Source organism: Salvelinus fontinalis, chromosome 9 (genome assembly GCF_029448725.1).
Source record: "Salvelinus fontinalis isolate EN_2023a chromosome 9, ASM2944872v1, whole genome shotgun sequence".
Classification (NCBI taxonomy): Eukaryota; Metazoa; Chordata; class Actinopteri; order Salmoniformes; family Salmonidae; genus Salvelinus; species Salvelinus fontinalis.
In genome coordinates this window covers 13,762,907-13,782,674 of record NC_074673.1, presented here as the reverse complement: position 1 = coordinate 13,782,674, position 19,768 = coordinate 13,762,907, and the positions used below count along the sequence as shown (strand labels likewise).

The following is a 19,768-nucleotide window of genomic DNA, read 5'->3' as shown; positions in this document are numbered from 1 at the left end:
CAGAGCCGCCAACCAGACAGGATCTGCCAGAGCCGCCAACCAGACAGGATCTGCCAGAGCCGTCAGCCAGCCATGAGCGTCCAGATCCGTCAGCCAGCCATGAGCGTCCAGATCCGTCAGCCAGCCATGAGAAGCCGGATCCGTCAGCTAGCCATGAGCAGCCAGATCCTTCAGCTAGCCATGAGCCGTCATCCAGCCAGGATCTGCCCATTATCCTGGTGCTGCCCCTTATCCTGGTGCTGCCCCTTATCCTGGTGCTGCCCCTTATCCTGGTGCTGCCCCTTATCCTGGTGCTGCCCCTTAGTCCGGTGCTGCCCCTTAGTCCGGTGCTGCCCCTTGGTCCGGTGCTGCCCCTTAATCCAGTGGGGTTAATGTGGAGGGTGGTCATTTGGGGGAGGCTACGTAAGCGGGTAGTGACTAAGGTGGGGTGGGGATGTATTCATATCATGTTGCGCCTTGGTCCTCTCATTCATGTCAACACGATCGTGACAATTATGGGGTATCGTGTGTAGATTGATGAGGGGAAAAAATGTTTTAATCAGCTTTAGAATAATGCTGTAACGTGACAAAATGTGGAAAAATGGAGGGGTCTGAATACTTTCCGAATGCAATGTATACTGTCATGTCATGTGGGGGCGTGAATGTGACATGAGGTTTGTGGTGTGAAGGATATACCAGATGTGGGTGCCCTAGCTATATCTGAGATGTTTAGTGTAGATGTGATCTGGGCGTGTGTGTGTGTATGTTCTGACTGACATGTGTTTGTGTGTTGCTGAAAAGTGAGTTTACTGTAGATAATCTGAGCTCCTGACTGTTGGTGTAGGTGTGATCTGGGCGTTTGTATTAGTGTGTTCTGACGCGTGACTGAGGGGGTATAGAGGGGGTAAGAGTTACAGTATTACAGTTTGGGATAGCTGTGGGTCGTTCTGTCTGTCTGACATATAGTATGTGTGTGTTTTCTAAACGACATCTCCTCTGACTAACTTGTGGTCTATCTATCTCTCAGCTGGAGATGGAGAAGCTACAGCTGCATAGTCTGGAGCAGGAGCACCGTAAACTAACTGCCCAGCTGAAGGACGAACGGGAAAAGAACAAGCACATGGTTATGATGCTGGTGAGGGAGTGCAAGCAGCTGGCGACGCGCGTGGTGGAGGAGTCGCAGCGCTTCGACGAGATTTCTGCCCGGCTGGATGAGGAGAGCCGCTTGGCCGGGCGGCTGCAGGAGGAGCTGACGGCAGAGAGGCAGCGTGGACAGCAGATGGAGGCCAAGATGGAGAAGCAGCTGTCAGAGCTGGACACTGAGTGCGAGCAGCTGCGTGCCAGGCTGGGCCGAGAGGAGACAGAGAGCCTGAGCCTGCGCCGGCAGGTAGAGCAGCTCAGGACTGAACGGGATGGTAAGGACGTTAAAGACTGTAAGGATGGTAAAGCCGGTATACCAGCCCAACCGGCTGCAGCTACTGCTGTGGATCCCACCGCTACCACCAACCCCCCACCTCCCAAACACACAGCATCTGTTGCTGTGGCCACAGACCCAGTCAGTTCCCAGACGGCCTCCTGCCAAACGGACCTGCCCCCTCCAGAGGCCGAGGGGCAGAAGAAGCCGAGCCCCCTCACCATCCCTGTCAAACCCACTCCCACCAACTACGCAGGCCTCAGCCTGCCCAAGACGCCCAGCGCAGGCCGGGGGCTGGTCCACAGCAGCTCAGGAGGACTTCTTCAAACAGGGGAGAATGGAGCCGAGGGCCAGACGCCCCACGGTGGGTTACACTCCCCTGCCCCCACCTCAGCCCTGCCCATGGGGGTGAGCCCTCGTGTCCAGGCTGCCCGCTACAAGTTCCAGGAGCAGGACCAAAACGGCACATCCTCCCAGAGCAGCCCGCCGACCCGTGACCTATCCCCCACCAACCGAGACAACTTTGCCGCCAAGCAGCAAGCGCGACACACCGTCACACAGGTCCTCTCACGCTTCACCAGCCCCCCAGCAGGGGGCCCCGGAGCCCTCCGTCCCGGCCTGCCCCACTCCACCTCAGAAGGGGGGCCCTTCCCTGGCCGCCTGGGCCACCCCATCGGCCTCAAGTCCCCCACAGTGGCGAGGATCGACCGGGGAAACCCGCCCCCCATCCCGCCCAAAAAGCCGGGCCTCTCCCAGACCCCCTCCCCTCCCCACCCGCCCATCAAAGTGGTGGGGGACAGCAACCGCTCCCCCGGGGCGGGGTTAAAACCCGGCACGCCCCAGCTGCCGCCCAAACCCGCCCTGGACCTGGTCCCAGCCTTGACGGCGTTTCAGGTGGGTGCCTGCCCTCCCACAAGGGGGTTGAGGGGGCCGCACCAGGCCACGTGTGCAGAGTGCCCCCCCGCCAGCGCTGCCATCACTGTCAGTAGCCCCTCCTCCATAAACCCCTCCTCCTTCGCTAGCGTTCCATCCCGTAGCCCCAGGCAGCCCCCTGGCAACAGCATCAGGTAAAGGGGCACCACACTCCCCCTACCGCTCTCCCCTTACTGCCTCTACCTCTCCGCTCCAACTATCTTCCCAATGGTAGGTTAGCCTAACGTAGGATTCAGGCCATAAGGAACCTGCTTTAACCACAGGAGTCCAAAGGATAACACAAAAGAGCAGAGTCAGGCAAGTTAACTCTTGCTCATTGTTGCAGTGACTGTATCCCTCTCGGCCCTAAACCGACCACTGCTTGAGACCTGATCTCTCTGTATGTATACTTAATCCTCATCCTTCTGGAGCCTGTCGTCTCCCTGCTTCACCAGAGTCCTATTCTGACACGTTATCCCCCAGCTAGCAGCTGTAAACTGACTAGTGGCGGGCCAATATCATGTGCCTGCAGGGTAACGGGTCAATAGCTAGGCTAGCTAGCTCGAGGAGTGTTACTCCAGTGTTATTTGAGGCAATGAGGTTTTGAGGCTAAGTTTTCCCCGTTCAGATGAGTATGTAGGGCTCCTGTGAGTAACCCCCTCCTCTCTGAAGCTGATGCCAGAGGCTGCTCTCTCCCCTCATCCCCAGTCCACTAGCATGCTTCTTCCTCTTCATCATCATCATCATCACCCCTCTCCATACACACACTACCTCCTCCCTCTGACCCCTGTCCATTCCATTTTCCTTCCTGTTTCAGCTCCATATTCCTCCACTCTCTATGTTATGATGTACTTACAGTTTCATGTGGATGTTTGTAGTGCTATGAATGTAATATTCTTGCTTCTGTTTATATTGCAACATGGGTATATTGTCGCAATTGGTTGAAAAAACAAATTTCATAACACATTTCAAGCAATCGAGTAGAGAAGTTGACGCAAGTCCTGTTTGTTTTATTTCGATTTTATTCCAATATGTATGGATGAGAAAAGTGTTTTAGAGAATTTTGACTGAAACAAAGGACGAATGTGTTCGTTTTCTTTACTGATTCCATGTATTTCATGAAGGGATATATCATCATTTTAGGGTAAGGTTCACGTCAGACCTCTTACAAGTAAAATTTGTCTTAATGTTACAATATGATGGCTAAAATATCATCATTACCTAGAATACTTTTTTGCCAAAACATACTTCTATTAAGACTATACTACAACTCCACCATACTAACTCTTCCTCCACAGCAGTGACACAGATTTGACTCTCACCTCAAAAGTCCAAACTGAACACCAGCTTTAATGTCACCAGTAGTTTCTGTTACTTCAGTATCCCAAAAGAGTAACTTAGTCAGACGTCTTGGAAAGCGCAACGGTAATGGCTGTCAACCGCTGATGTCGTTAAAAATAATGAAATACACTTCCATTCCTTTCCTCCCCCTCTCCTTTTCAGTCTTTCAGAGAAGGGGGTAATCTAAAGGTCTTCAGCTCTTTTTGCTCTGAACTGAACGCTTTTCATCTGCATGTCCCGAGAAGTGCCAAATAACCCATGGCGTTCCTTTATAGCATTGTAGCTAACAATAGCCTTCACTTTCCCTCCCACCCCATCCATAGAGTAGAGTTTAGCATTTTGCTACATATTAGCGTTATACAATACTGTGCTTTTTAATTGCAAATTTAAGTTCTAAAGTGCATTCGGGAAGTATTCAGAACCCTTGACTTTTTCCACCTTTTGTTACATTAGAGCCTTATTCTAAAACTGATTAAGTCATTTTTCCCCCTCATCTACACACAACACAGCATAATGACAAAGCAAAAACTGTTTTTCTTACATTTTTGAAAATGTATTAAAATACAAAATTGAAATATCACATTTATATAAGTATTCAGACCCTTTAATCAGTACTTTGTTGAAGCACCTTTGGCAGCAATTACAGCCTCGAGGCTTCTTGGGTATGACGCTACAAGCTTGGCAAACTGTATTTGGGGAGTTTCTGTCAGAGTGACCATTAGGTTCTTGGTTACCTCCCTGACCAAGGCCCTTCTTCCCCGATTGCTTAGTTTGTCCGGGCAGCCAGCTCTTGGAAGAGTCTTGGTGGTTACAAACTTCTTCCATTTAAGAATGATGGAGGCCACTGTGTTCTTGGGGACCTTCAATGCTGCAGAAATGTTTTGTCGCCCTTCCCCAGATCTGTACATTGACACACTCCTAAAAAGCTTATTTCTCTCAAATTTTGTGCAGAAATTTGTTTACATCCCTGTTAATGAGCATTTCTCCTTTGCCAAAATAATCCATCTACCTGACAGGTGTGGTATATGATGAAGCTGGTTAAACAGCATGATCATTACACAGTAATGCACCTTGTGCTGCGGACAATAAAAAGCCACTCTAAAATGTGCAGTTTTGTCACACAACACAACACTAGTTTTGAGGGATTGGCAACTGGCATGCTGAGTGCAGGAATGTCCACTAGAGCTGTTGCCAGAGAATTTCATATTAATTTATTTACCATAAGCTGCCTCCTCATTTTAGAGAATTTGGCAGTACGTCCATCCGGCCTCACAACCGCAGACCACATGTAAACACACCAGCCAGAACCTCCACATTTGACTTCTTCACCTGCGGGATCGTCTGAGACTAGCCAGCTGATGAAACTGAGGTGTATTTTTGTCTGTAATAAAGCCCTTTTGTAGTGAAAAACAAATTCAGATTGGCTGGCCCTGGCTCCTGAGTGGGTGTGCCTATGCCCTCCCAGAACCACCCATGGCTGTGCCCCTGCCCAGTCATGTCAAATCCATAGATTAGGGCCTAATTCATTTATTTAAATTGACTGATTTCCTTATATGAACTGTAACTCAGTAAAATCTTTAAAATTGTATGTTGCGTTCATATTTTTGTATTTTTTATATTTTTGTTCAGTTTAGATTCATGCATTCATTGTCTTTTGAGCTCTACCCAGACTGTGTTGTGGAACTCAGGTGTTGTGGTGTTCATCGCCCTCATTCCCCTTCTCCTCGCTATCAAAGCTTCTCTGCCATGTTCAACCTTGTGTCCCCTCTAACTCCCGTTAGGCTGGCGTCCCTCCATAGTTCCCTCGCTAAACTGCGGTGGGCCCGTTGCCCTGGACGACGGGCGCCCCCTGCTCCTCCAAGCTGCTTCCCAGGAAATGTCACTTTATTGTCAATGCTGCTTAACCGAGATCCAACGGATAATATTAGTCTCCTTGAAGACCACCCAGCCTCTGCCTTGTTTTCTGCTGCTCAAAATGGACGCTCAGGTACAGTGGGACAGTCATAAGCTGTGTTCGAATACTCATACTAACCTCACTAACCGTACTATTTGTGACGTAAATTGAGTATGTAGTATGCGTATTGGTCATATTATGGATATAGTTAGTATGCCAAATGTTCCTGGATGTCGTAGTAAATTCGCCAAAATACAAAGTATACAAGCAGTGCACACTATTTCCGTGCTTTTAGGGCCCGTAATGCAATTCTTCAGAAAATGGGCTAACCACCTCTGTTAGGGCAAGTAAAATGGTCAGAGTGAGGTGTTCTCTCATTTGTGTCTGGAAGTAGCTAGCAAACATTAGCCAGTTAGCTTAGGTGCTTCATTGCAGTGGTGAGGTCAGAACACTCGAATCAACCCTACTCCTCGGCCAGAGGAACGTACAGTATGTGCTCCGAATTTACGAACGGACAATCTGACAAAGCTCTGAATTTACGAAGGTCCAGGGCGCACTCTGGCACTCCAGATTGAATTTACGTAGACACCTGAAGTCGTATAATGTCTAGCTAGTAATTTGCTATGCTAACAATCTAGTAAGAGGTTGCATAGCAACATCTACTTCCGGTAGACAGGCGAAGTGCTGAGTACGCTCAACTGAAAGGATCCCGTTCGTTTACAGTATACTAAAATGAACTAATAGTATATAGTGTGTAGTATATACTCATTAAGTATGTAGTATACATTATGTTAGTATGGGTATTTGAACACAATGAGATCCTGTTAAATTACTACTGTAGTTGTGATATTGTAGTATTAGTGTTCTATATGCAATTCTATGGGTGCAGTCTCTCGAAGATATTCAGAATCCATTCATATTAGTCAATATGGTTATTGTAATCGACATTAAGCACAGAAGTACTGTAGATAGACAACATGGGAAATGTGGCCTCAAGGGACAGAGATGCCTGCTCACTCAAGTGTCTCAGAGAAAGCCCCTGCTGTTCCACTCTTGGGGGAATACACGCACACACACACACACACACACACACACACACACACACACACACACACACACACACACACACACACACACACACACACACACACACACACACACGCACACACAGTACCTATTGCAGCTAAGATTTGAGGCCTTTCTGTCATGTTTGATATTGTTCTGTCATTCAAGGATCATTGATCCATAAACAGTACTGAAGGTTAACTGTTAAACCTACTATCATCATGTCATTTAAAGAATACAGAGAAAGCACAGCACTGAGAAATGGTTACTTCTCTCTTACCCCTGTCCCCCTCTTCCCCCTCTTTCTCAGACTGCGTTAACCTGCTGCTGACTTCAGGGGTGTCTACTGATGTTTCTGATTTAAACGGATTTACGCCTTTACACTTTGCCGCCTCACATGGACACCACAGGTTGGTCCACAACACAACTAACCCCTCTCCTTTCATCAACCCCTGCTATATACAGCAGCCCCTTTAACCTTTTACTGGGCTTAATCAGGGTCACACAGAGTGAGTGTTTCTTGGTAGTCTTAAACAAGTCTACTTTGAAACAAAAGTATACACCTCACACACATGGTTATAGGCTTACAAAAAGAAGACATGTCAGATACAGAGTTGAAATGTATTCAATTTTGAGTTTGCATCTCAATATTAGACTTTATATACATCACAGAAGACTGAAATATAACAAAATCGTTTGACATAGAAACAACATATTTTTGTTGTTTTTAATGATGAAATATATGAATAACATTCCACCCATGAGGCCAAACAGGGCGCTTTTGGACATTGACTGCAGGAAAGGGCTGGTCTGGTTCCAGATAGAGCCACCGTAACTGTTGGCTCAGTATTTGTCCCTCCAATAAACTGACAGAAAGTGTTTCTCAGATATTGTATCACATACAGCTGTCAAATGTCACGGAAAGTGTTACATATCATAGTGTTACTGTACATGTTAAATATAGTGTCCTCTCCGTGTTTGGCTGGTGGCTCCGAGTAGAAGTTGCCCTTAGGCACAGATCTAGGATCAAGCCCACCCCTGGTTTAGGGCGTAGAGAATGATAGAGGACTCTAGGGTCCAAAAGCTTGTTTTAGCATGGGCAGCGCCATTGAGGACTTGCACCATTGAGGACTTGCACCATTTTGAAGTAGTCAACCGGGTGGGACGTCCTATGGGTTAAGGAAGGATCACAAGATTCCATCCGTGTCATCAGGAGGGATCAGCCAATGAATTATACTTGTGAGCAAACATTCTATAACTGCAGGTGGCAGTACCTAGGTACCTGTTCAAACAAACACACTAGAGGTGGCACTATGCACCCTTTCAGTTTGTTTACCAGTAAACGAAAAAAATTGAATACATCAACATGGAGATGTCCTCAATGGTGCCGCCCATGGTCTCACGCCGCTGTGTGGACACCCAAGAAACAGGAGTCACTGGGAGGCCTTTTCCTTTATGGTAGCAGTGCTTCACTGGGCACACATTGCCAGCCCAGGGCCAATAGCATGCTCTGTTGAGTGTGGAAATTGAAGAAAGGCAGCTGAAGTAGGCCTTAATCCTGTCCCTGGGCAGAGCATACAGTATATTACCAGGGCTACAGTAATGTATAGTAATGTATTCTGTGTGTGATGTGACAGTCAGCGTGCCGATCGGCTTTCCCCCTCTATTATTTGTTTTACTATCCTTCTGGGGACCAAACAATTGATTCCTAGTCAAAATCATATTTTCCCTAACCCCTAGCCCTAGCCCCAAACCTAACCTTAACCCCAATCCCCTAAACCTAACCCTAACTCCTAAACCTAACCCCTAGCCCTAAACATAACCCCTAACCCTAACCCTAACTCCTAACCCTAACCCCTAAACCTAACCCCTAGCCCTAAACCTAACCCCTAGCCCTAAACCTAACCCTAACTCCTAAATCTAACCCCTAAACCTAACACTCCTAAATCTACCCCCAGGCCTAAACCTAACCCCTAAACCTAACTCCTAAATCTAACCCCTATCTCTAATTAGCCCCTTAGCCTAACCCTAACCCAAGGGTGGGCAAAGTACAGCCAACGGGCTCTATTCGGCTCGCTTCAATCTGGCCCGTGAGATTACCTAAATTACCTTTTTTTTTATTATTATAATTTTTTCCTCTCCAATTTTGTGGTATCCAATTGGTAGTTACAATCTTGTCCCATCGCTGCAACTCCCGTACAGACTCGGGAGAGACGAAGGGCTAGAGCCGTGCGTCCTCCGAAACACGACCTAGCCAAGCCGCACTGCTTCTTGACACAATGCCCGCTTAACCCAGAAGCCAGCCGCACCAATGTGTCAGAGGAAACACCGTACACCTGGCGACCGTGTCAGTGGGCATGCGCCCGAACCGTCACAGGAGTCGCTGGAGCACAATGGGACAAGGAACCCGGACAACGCTGGGCCAATTGCGCTACTCAGGAGGCCCCCGCAAATTGATTTTAACAAACAATTGTTCCCCCCAAAAATGCGTCCCTCCGTTGAATTTCAAAATCCCGATGTAGCCCTCAAGCCAAATATTTTGCCCACCCCTGCCCTAACCCCTAAACCTCAAAGCCTAGTTGTAACCCTAATCCTAAAGCTAACCCCTGAGCCTAAAATAGCCTTTTTCCTTGTGGGGACCTGCTAAATGTTCTCACTTGTCCATATTTTCCTTGTTTTACTTCTGGTCCCCAGAAGCATAGTGAAACCAAAAACACACACAAAGACCTTCATTGGCCTGCCTCAACTCAACATCCTCAGAGCAGTACTGTATGTCTGCTCTCACAATACAGAGAGAGGTTGACAGTTTGACAGCACAGATATGTTACCAAAACCTTTAATTTCGCAGAGTTTCACTACATTTTTGTATGTAACCTAACCTCTTCTCCTGTGTGTGTCCCATGTCCAGGTGTGTGGAGGCCCTGGTGTTCGGTGGGGCTGATGTGGACCAAAAGGCCATTGGGGGAAAGACCCCTCTGTTCATGGCCAGCAGAGCCGACAGGCTGGACTGTACCAGTGCCTTGCTCAATGCCAGGGCCGACCGCTCAAGAGCCACCACCGTAAGTCACCAACTGGCCTATTTTGTCCCATAATGTCCCCAACTGGCCCCAGATGTTCTCAGCTGTGCCCTGTTGTCCTCTGCAGTCCCCCCAGTTCCCCTGTTTTCAGACTGTCTGTTATTGTCTCTCTAATGACTCACTCTTTTGTCCTCTCATTTACTCAACTGTCTGTTATTGTCACACTCAGGACTGTTTTTGAACAAACAATCAAGATCACAGAAAGCTACTGGGTTTTCAAGTCTGATAGGCGAGTCGTGGCGTCCTGTCACTAGAATAAATACCCTTCAAAACACTGTTTCCCTCCAAGGGAATTCACTATTACATTTGCATCACAACACAAGGACCTTTACAATATAGCATAGAACCAGAAACCAACAGAGCCTTTTTTAAATATAAAGTCTGTGATCATGGTTCAACGCATTTCACATATAGGTTTCCTGTGTCTCTATAGCAACTATATGGCATATGACTTATTGTTCTTGACAATGATTTATGAATGTGTTAAGTTTAGTTTTATAGTTAGACAGTTCCGTTATAATTGGTGACTCCCCTCTGTGAATAGCCACCACATTGTTGTCCCCGGGCAACTGCCTACTTACACAGCTCCACTGGGCTATTTTTGTCATATCACATTTGTAGAAATTATATTGACTAATATTGCACAGAAAGCATTACCAATTTTGTGTGAAAAGGTTTGAGTGTGTGTAGTTGGATAATTTCTTTGTGTGCGTGCGCGTGTGTGTGCGTGTGTGTGCGTCCCAATGCTAATAAGTGTGTGTGATCCACAGGACAGCTGCAAGGCTCTCCACGAGGCGTTCAGCTTGAGACATGTGGACACCCTGCAGCTCCTCCTCTGCCACCCTGCCCCTGACTGTACCCACACCATGACCCTGACTGTACCCACACCATGCCCCTGACTGTACCCACACCATGCCCCTGACTGTACCCACACCATGCCCCTGACTGTACCCACACCCTGCCCCTAACCCTGACTGTACCCACACCATGACCCTGACTGTACCCACACCATGACCCTGACTGTACCCACACCCTGCCCCTAACCCTGACTGTACCCACACCATGACCATGACTGTACCCACACCATGACCATGACTGTACCCACACCATGACCCTGACTGTACGCACACCCTGCCCCTAACCCTGACTGTACCCACACCCTGACCCTGACTGTACCCACACCCTGACCCTGACTGTACCCACACCCTGCCCCTGACTGTACCCACACCATGACCCTGACTGTACCCACACCATGACCCTAACTGTACCCACACCATGACCCTAACCCTGACTGTACCCACACCATGACCCTGACTGTACCCACACCATGACCCTGACTGTACCCACACCCTAACCCTGACTGTACCCACACCATGACCCTAACTGTACCCACACCATGACCCTGACTGTACCCACACCATGACCCTAACTGTACCCACACCATGACCCTGACTGTACCCACACCATGACCCTAACTGTACCCACACCATGACCCTAACCCTGACTGTACCCACACCATGACCCTGACTGTACCCACACCATGACCCTAACTGTACCCACACCCTAACCCTGACTGTACCCACACCATGACCCTAACTGTACCCACACCATGACCCTGACTGTACCCACACCATGACCCTAACTGTACCCACACCCTAACCCTGACTGTACCCACACCATGACCCTAACTGTACCCACACCCTAACCCTAACTGTACCCACACCCTAACCCTGACTGTACCCACACCATGACCCTGACTGTACCCACACCATGACCCTAACTGTACCCACACCATGACCTTAACTGTACCCACACCATGACCCTGACTGTACCCACACCATGACCCTGACTGTACCCACACCATGACCCTAACTGTACCCACACCATGACCCTGACTGTACCCACACCATGACCCTGACTGTACCCACACCATGACCCTGACTGTACCCACACCATGACCCTAACTGTACCCACACCATGACCCTGACTGTACCCACACCATGACCCTGACTGTACCCACACCATGACCCTAACCCTGACTGTACCCACACCATGACCCTGACTGTACCCACACCATGACCCTGCCCCTGACTGTACCCACACCATGACCCTAACCCTGACTGTACCCACACCATGACCCTGACTGTACCCACACCATGACCCTGACTGTAACCACACCATGACCCTGCCCCTGACTGTACCCACACCATGACCCTAACCCTGACTGTACCCACACCATAACCCTAACTGTACCCACACCATGACCCTAACCCTGACTGTACCCACACCATGACCCTGACTGTACCCACACCATGACCCTGACTGTACCCACACCATGACCCTGCCCCTGACTGTACCCACACCATGACCCTGCCCCTGACTGTACCCACACCATGACCCTGCCCCTGACTGTACCCACACCATGACCCTAACTGTACCCACACCATGACCCTGACTGTAACCACACCATGACCCTGACTGTACCCACACCATGACCCTGACTGTACCCACACCATGACCCTAACCCTGACTGTACCCACACCATGACCCTAACTGTACCCACACCATGACCCTAACTGTACCCACACCATGACCCTAACTGTACCCACACCATGACCCTGACTGTACCCACACCATGACCCTGACTGTACCCACACCATGACCCTAACTGTACCCACACCATGACCCTGCCCCTGACTGTACCCACACCATGACCCTGACTGTACCCACACCATGACCCTAACTGTACCCACACCATGACCCTGACTGTACCCACACCATGACCCTGACTGTACCCACACCATGGCCCTAACTGTACCCACACCATGACCCTGACTGTACCCACACCATGACCCTGACTGTACCCACACCCTAACCCTGACTGTACCCACACCATGACCCTAACTGTACCCACACCATGACCCTGACTGTACCCACACCATGACCCTAACTGTACCCACACCATGACCCTGACTGTACCCACACCATGACCCTAACTGTACCCACACCATGACCCTAACCCTGACTGTACCCACACCATGACCCTGACTGTACCCACACCATGACCCTAACTGTACCCACACCCTAACCCTGACTGTACCCACACCATGACCCTAACTGTACCCACACCATGACCCTGACTGTACCCACACCATGACCCTGACTGTACCCACACCCTAACCCTGACTGTACCCACACCATGACCCTAACTGTACCCACACCCTAACCCTAACTGTACCCACACCCTAACCCTGACTGTACCCACACCATGACCCTGACTGTACCCACACCATGACCCTAACTGTACCCACACCATGACCCTAACTGTACCCACACCATGACCCTGACTGTACCCACACCATGACCCTGACTGTACCCACACCATGACCCTGACTGTACCCACACCATGACCCTGACTGTACCCACACCATGACCCTAACCCTGACTGTACCCACACCATGACCCTGACTGTACCCACACCATGACCCTGACTGTACCCACACCATGACCCTAACTGTACCCACACCATGACCCTGACTGTACCCACACCATGACCCTGACTGTACCCACACCATGACCCTGACTGTACCCACACCATGACCCTGACTGTACCCACACCATGACCCTGACTGTACCCACACCCTGACCCTGACTGTACCCACACCATGACCCTGACTGTACCCACACCATGACCCTAACTGTACCCACACCATGACCCTGACTGTACCCACACCATGACCCTGACTGTACCCACACCCTGCCCCTGACTGTACCCACACCATGACCCTGACTGTACCCACACCCTAACCCTGACTGTACCCACACCATGACCCTGACCCTGACTGTACCCACACCATGACCCTGACTGTACCCACACCATGACCCTGACTGTACCCACACCATGACCCTGACTGTACCCACACCATGACCCTGACCCTGACTGTACCCACACCATGACCCTGACCCTGACTGTACCCACACCATGACCCTGACTGTACCCACACCATGACCCTGACCCTGACTGTACCCACACCATGACCCTGACTGTACCCACACCATGACCCTGACTGTACCCACACCATGACCCTAACCCTGACTGTACCCACACCATGACCCTAACCCTGACTGTACCCATAGTCCTGGTCCTGCCACGATCCCGGTCCTGTCTAGCACCTTGCTCAACCAGGACAACTGTGAGGGCTGGACCACTGCACACATCACTGCTGCCAGGGGCTTCAAGGTACTGGGACACTGATCATGTACTGTTGTCTCAGACATTAGAAGGTATACTGAAAAACGTACAGTACTATACATATAGACTCACAAACACACCATCAGGAACTTCTCTCTGTATGGTTTAATAAGCTGATTTGACTGGAAGCCACAACCCTACTAGCATGCTCTCTGTCCTCATAGGTAAGGAGCTGTAATGATTGTCATTCATTTGATTCACTTCTTATCCTATTATCCTATTAGAATTTCTAATATGACTTTAACATGGCCTCAGCTATTGATGTTGATGTTTACCACAGTGTAGTGTAACAGTTTAACTTTCGTCCGTCCCCTAGCCGGGCTCGAACCAGGGACTCTCTGCACACATCAACAACTGACACCCACGAAGCATCGTTACCCATCACGCCACAAAAGCCGTGGCTCTTGCAGAGCAAGGGGAACCACTACTTCAAGGTCTCAAAGCGAGTGATGTCACTGATTGAAACGCTATTAGTGCGCACCACCGCTAACTAGCTAGCCATTTTACATCGGTTACACTCACCCCCCTTTTGACCACCTCCTTTTCCGCAACAACAGCATCAATTTAACAGTTTAACTTCCTTCGTCCCCTCGCCAAGACCCGGACTCAAACCAGGGACCCTCTGCACACATCAACAACTGACACCCACGAAGCATCGTTAACCATCGCGCCACAAAAGCCACGGCTCTTGCAGAGCAAGGGGAACAACTACTTCAAGTCTCAGAGCGAGTGACATCACCGATTGAAACGCTATTAGCGCGCACCACCGCTAACTAGCTAGCCGTTTCACATCGGTTACAGTAGCTTAGCACGCTATCTCTAAAGGATATCCCAACTAGCCCGCTATCTCTAAAGCACAACTAGCCCGCTATCTCTAAAGCCCAACTAGCCCGCTATCTCTAAAGGATATCCCAATTAGCCCGCTATCTCTAAAGGATATACCAACTAGCCCGCTATCTCTAAAGGATATCACTTCTAGCCCTCTATCTCTAAAGGATATCCCAACTAGCCCGCTATCTCTAAAGAATATCTCGACTAGCCTGCTATCTTGAAAGGATATCCCGACTAGCCCGTTATCTCTAAAGGATATCCCGACTAGCCCGCTATCTCTATTGGATATCCCGACTGGCCCACTATCTCTAAAGGATATCCCAAACAGAGAGAATGCAAGTTGGTCCCTGTCTCAGGCAGTGAGCAGGGCCTTGTCTGTTATTTTAGACGTATCCCCCAACCAGAGCCAAGTTTACCGAGGTGTTGCAGTCTATTTTGAGCTGTAACTGAACACGGTCCAAACAGCTGCTGTCCCTGACCGCCTCCTGACCACCTCCTGATTCAAGTTTGAATTTCCCCTTGTCAGCATGATGGAATGGATGGCACCCAACAGAAGACCAAGCACCCGGTGACTCCCTGCTGAACTGAATCGCTTATATAATTGTGAATCTTTCTTATTCTCTCTGATAAATCGCTCTTACAGTTTAAGTTCAATCACTATGGGAAGTATGGGTCTTAAGAAAAATCTTTTCATTTGATTCACTGAATGAATCACCGGCCCTCTATTATCTCTCAATGTTACTAACTATTTAATTGGACATTTAGGAGTAAATAGTAGATGAATAGCAGGCTGTAAAATAAAAAAACTTTTTTTTGTTAAGAAAGGGTTGTCTTATGAATGACTGTCAATAAAGTTTAATTTAGTTGTATTCACATTCACAGGTAAAAGCTGAATTGCAGTGACTGTTGGATGAATCATTTTGGAAATAATTGACTCCTTGATAGCTGATTATTGATATCAGGGCTCTTCCTGGCATTGCAGCTGGTGTAGCAAAGGTCATAGACACACACACACACACACACACACACACACACACACACACACACAAGCCCACGCATACTCACACACACACACAATCTCTCTCTATCACTCTCTTTCTATTTCTGTATCACACACATCTTTACACAGGGCAGCTCTGTTGGATGACACTCGTCCCTGGGTCCTGTCCAAAGGTGTGACCGGGCCAAGCTGGAGATGGCTGGGACACGAGCCTAATTGAACTTGGCCCAATCACAACACACCACACTGAGAGGCTGCCCAAAATAAACACACACACACACACACACGTTGGGCTCTATTCAATCCACATCACGGATGTTCAGCTTTACAGCGTGATTGAAATTTAAAGGCAATGTTCCCGTTTTAGTGGAGACTGCATTCACAATAAATGCTGAATATGTCGACTCAGTCGGAAATTACCTTTACATTTCTATTGCGGAATCTGTACAGATTGAATAGAGCCCTTTAACGCTCTATAATTGAGTCGATTAGTATATAATATATTATATTTCTCCAAGGAGGCAATTTCCCGGTCACATTGTTTGGACAAACTCCCCAATGTGTCCTGTCTATGAATTACTAATCTAATCTGGGTCCTGTCTATGAATGACTAATCTAATCTGGGTCCTGTCTATGAATGACTAATCTAATCTGGGTCCTGTCTATGAATTACTAATCTAATCTGGGTCCTGTCTATGAATGACTAATCTAATCTGGGTCCTGTCTATGAATTACTAATCTGGGTCCTGTCTATGAATGACTAATCTGGGTCCTGTCTATGAATTACTAATCTAATCTGGTTCCTGTCTATGAATGACTAATCTAATCTGGGTCCTGTCTATGAATGACTAATCTAATCTGGGTCCTGTCTATGAATTACTAATCTAATCTGGGTCCTGTCTATGAATGACTAATCTAATCTGGGTCCTGTCTATGAATTACTAATCTAATCTGGGTCCTGTCTATGAATTACTAATCTAATCTGGGTCCTGTCTATGAATGACTAATCTAATCTGGGTCCTGTCTATGAATTACTAATCTAATCTGGGTCCTGTCTATGAATGACTAATCTGGGTCCTGTCTATGAATTACTAATCTAATCTGGTTCCTGTCTATGAATTACTCATCTAATCTGGGTCCTGTCTATGAATGACTAATCTAATCTGGGTCCTGTCTATGAATTACTAATCTAATCTGGGTCCTGTCTATGAATGACTAATCTAATCTGGGTCCTGTCTATGAATGACTAATCTAATCTGGGTCCTGTCTATGAATTACTAATCTAATCTGGGTCCTGTCTATGAATGACTAATCTAATCTGGGTCCTGTCTATGAATTACTAATCTAATCTGGGTCCTGTCTATGAATGACTAATCTGGGTCCTGTCTATGAATTACTAATCTAATCTGGTTCCTGTCTATGAATTACTCATCTAATCTGGGTCCTGTCTATGAATGACTAATCTAATCTGGGTCCTGTCCATGAATTACTAATCTAATCTGGGTCCTGTCTATGAATGACTAATCTAATCTGGGTCCTGTCTATGAATGACTAATCTAATCTGGGTCCTGTCTATGAATTACTAATCTAATCTGGGTCCTGTCTATGAATTACTAATCTAATCTGGGTCCTGTCTATGAATGACTAATCTCGGCACCCAGAACCAAATCAACTATTCTAATTTGAACATTTCAATGTTAATGCTGTGTCATGACTCTCCTGTGAAGAGCTGAAGGATCAGGTTACAGTAGGTCCTCTCTACAGCCTATGAGAGAGGGAAAAGTCGACTGTTTTATGACGGTCGTAAATACTGAAACTCCATTCCCCACTCTGCCAAAAGGAAAGTTGAGAATCCCTTTGTTACCACAGAGAAAGACTTTGCAGTAGGGTAACCTCAAAAGCTTTTCTAATTGTAACGGCAGCCTTCCTCCTCTTCAACTGAAGAGGAGGTGTAGCAGGGATCGGACCAAGACGCAGCGTAGTTGGTGCTCAACATATTTAATAATACGAACTGTGAACACTACAACAATACAAAAATAACAAAATGTGGCAAACCGATACAGTCCTAGCTGGTGCAGAGAAAACACAGAGACAGGAAACAACCACCCACAAATCCCCAACACAAAACAAGCCACCTATATATGATTCCCAATCAGAGACAACACAAAACACCTGCCTCTGATTGAGAACCATATTAGGCCAAACATAGAAACAGACAAACTAGACACACAACATAGAATGCCCACCCAGCTCACATCCTGACCAACACTAAAACAAGCAAAACACACAAGAACTATGGTTAGACCGTGACACTAATGTAACAATATTTCTGTATTCCAACCAGTTGGAATGGTCCGTGGGTATTTAAACAATAATCTTGTCCAACATTTACTGTATGGTGATTGAAGACGTTATAACGGAAACATTGTATCTTTAAGAGCTTTCACAATGTATTTCTCAGATTTACATCTACATGTTGTGAAACTACTTCTCACAAATATGAAGATGAAATGTGATTTTAGCCTCCAAAATGAGAATTGTCTTTCATGTAAAGTTTTTCCCAGTCAGTAACCACGCCCACGTGAGCACAGACATTGGGACAAAAGGGATGGAACTGCCCTCCAAGGCGAGTGCTTATAAAGGACTTCTGACAACATTTACATTAGTCAAAAAACCCAGGGACGGGAGTTCCCACGTTGAAATGGCTGGAACTCTGAAACTTTCAACAGAGAACAAGTACTACTTATGCCAAAGAGACCCACGGTCAGCCAGACATCACAAATGTTTAAGAAATCTACAAACTAGAGCCAAGATAACGCCGGGACGTAGTCCCCAAGTTGAAATGGATAAACTCTGAAACTATCGATCACTACTGAAGAAGTAAATCCTAGACCGTGACCTTTATCAGTCCGCAGCTGAAAATATACGTAAGTCTAGGATGAGAATACCGACAATGGCGGGAGCATCTACTCTAAGAGAACAACTCCAAGAACTACAGGGTATGTTGACGTATCCATTATAACAGCGCTACAAATGACACGGCGACCAGAGTTAAACAACCAGATACTCTCTGATTAACTAATATCCAGCAGACGGACCGGCAATCGCAGAGTGGGACAGCAAGACCTACACTCGTAAATATGTAAATTGCAATTTATTTTCGAATGAGCGGTTGTTCATTTTCAAGGTATTAGCAATTTCTATGAGTGTAGTTATCAGCACTGAGTTTCCCACTCTTGAGCTGTCCCCACCCCTTTCCGTTGTTTACCAAGCCGTCATATCTGCTTAGCCCACTAGGGACTTTTCTATCATGTCAGTAACCAATGTATGACCAATTGTGTGTGTTTTTATGTAATTCTGTGATTGATTAGATTGATTAGATAGTAAATAAAATAATTAAGCCAATTTGTATATCGCTGATTCCTGATTTATGTTAGAGTTCGTGCAGATATCCAAGGGTGTGCAACTTTCAGTAATGAGACTGATGAGGTAATAATACATTAATGAGTGACTGTAGTCGATAAGATATGAAAATATCGGAAGAGTTAATTCGGGAAATAAATACTCTTTAAACATTTTCCCGTGGTGCCCCAACTTCCTCGTTAATTAAAGTTACATGATTAGTTTAATCGTGTTATTAAATGACACATAGAGAATTGATTTGATAATATACAGTCTTCACATTTAATGATAGTCAACGCTATGACAGATGTTACAAGACACTAGTGAATGATTGACTCGTTACATAGAGTCTGAACCGACGGAGTGAAATCTAGTCTAGCCAGGGGAAAGATCATCCAGTCTGTCTGAGCTCAGACAATGGAGAGGAGGAGGGGTCTGTCCTCAGTTTAACACGTCAAGGGGAAACCATCTGTGGGAATCCTCCTGGAGCAATCGCTTTATCAAAATACAAGTACAAGAGAGTAAGGGAGGGAATCCGTAGTGAGGGGTGGGATAAAAGAGAAAGAGAACAGTGGAAATGGGCATGCATTATGGATGAGAT

At 47.2% G+C, this 19,768-nt stretch overlaps 1 pseudogene; it reads left to right on the top strand.

The window, feature by feature from the left end:
• The window catches only part of LOC129862952 (cortactin-binding protein 2-like), a 120,945-nt pseudogene that overhangs the window by 85,258 nt on the left and 15,919 nt on the right, over window positions 1–19,768 (top strand).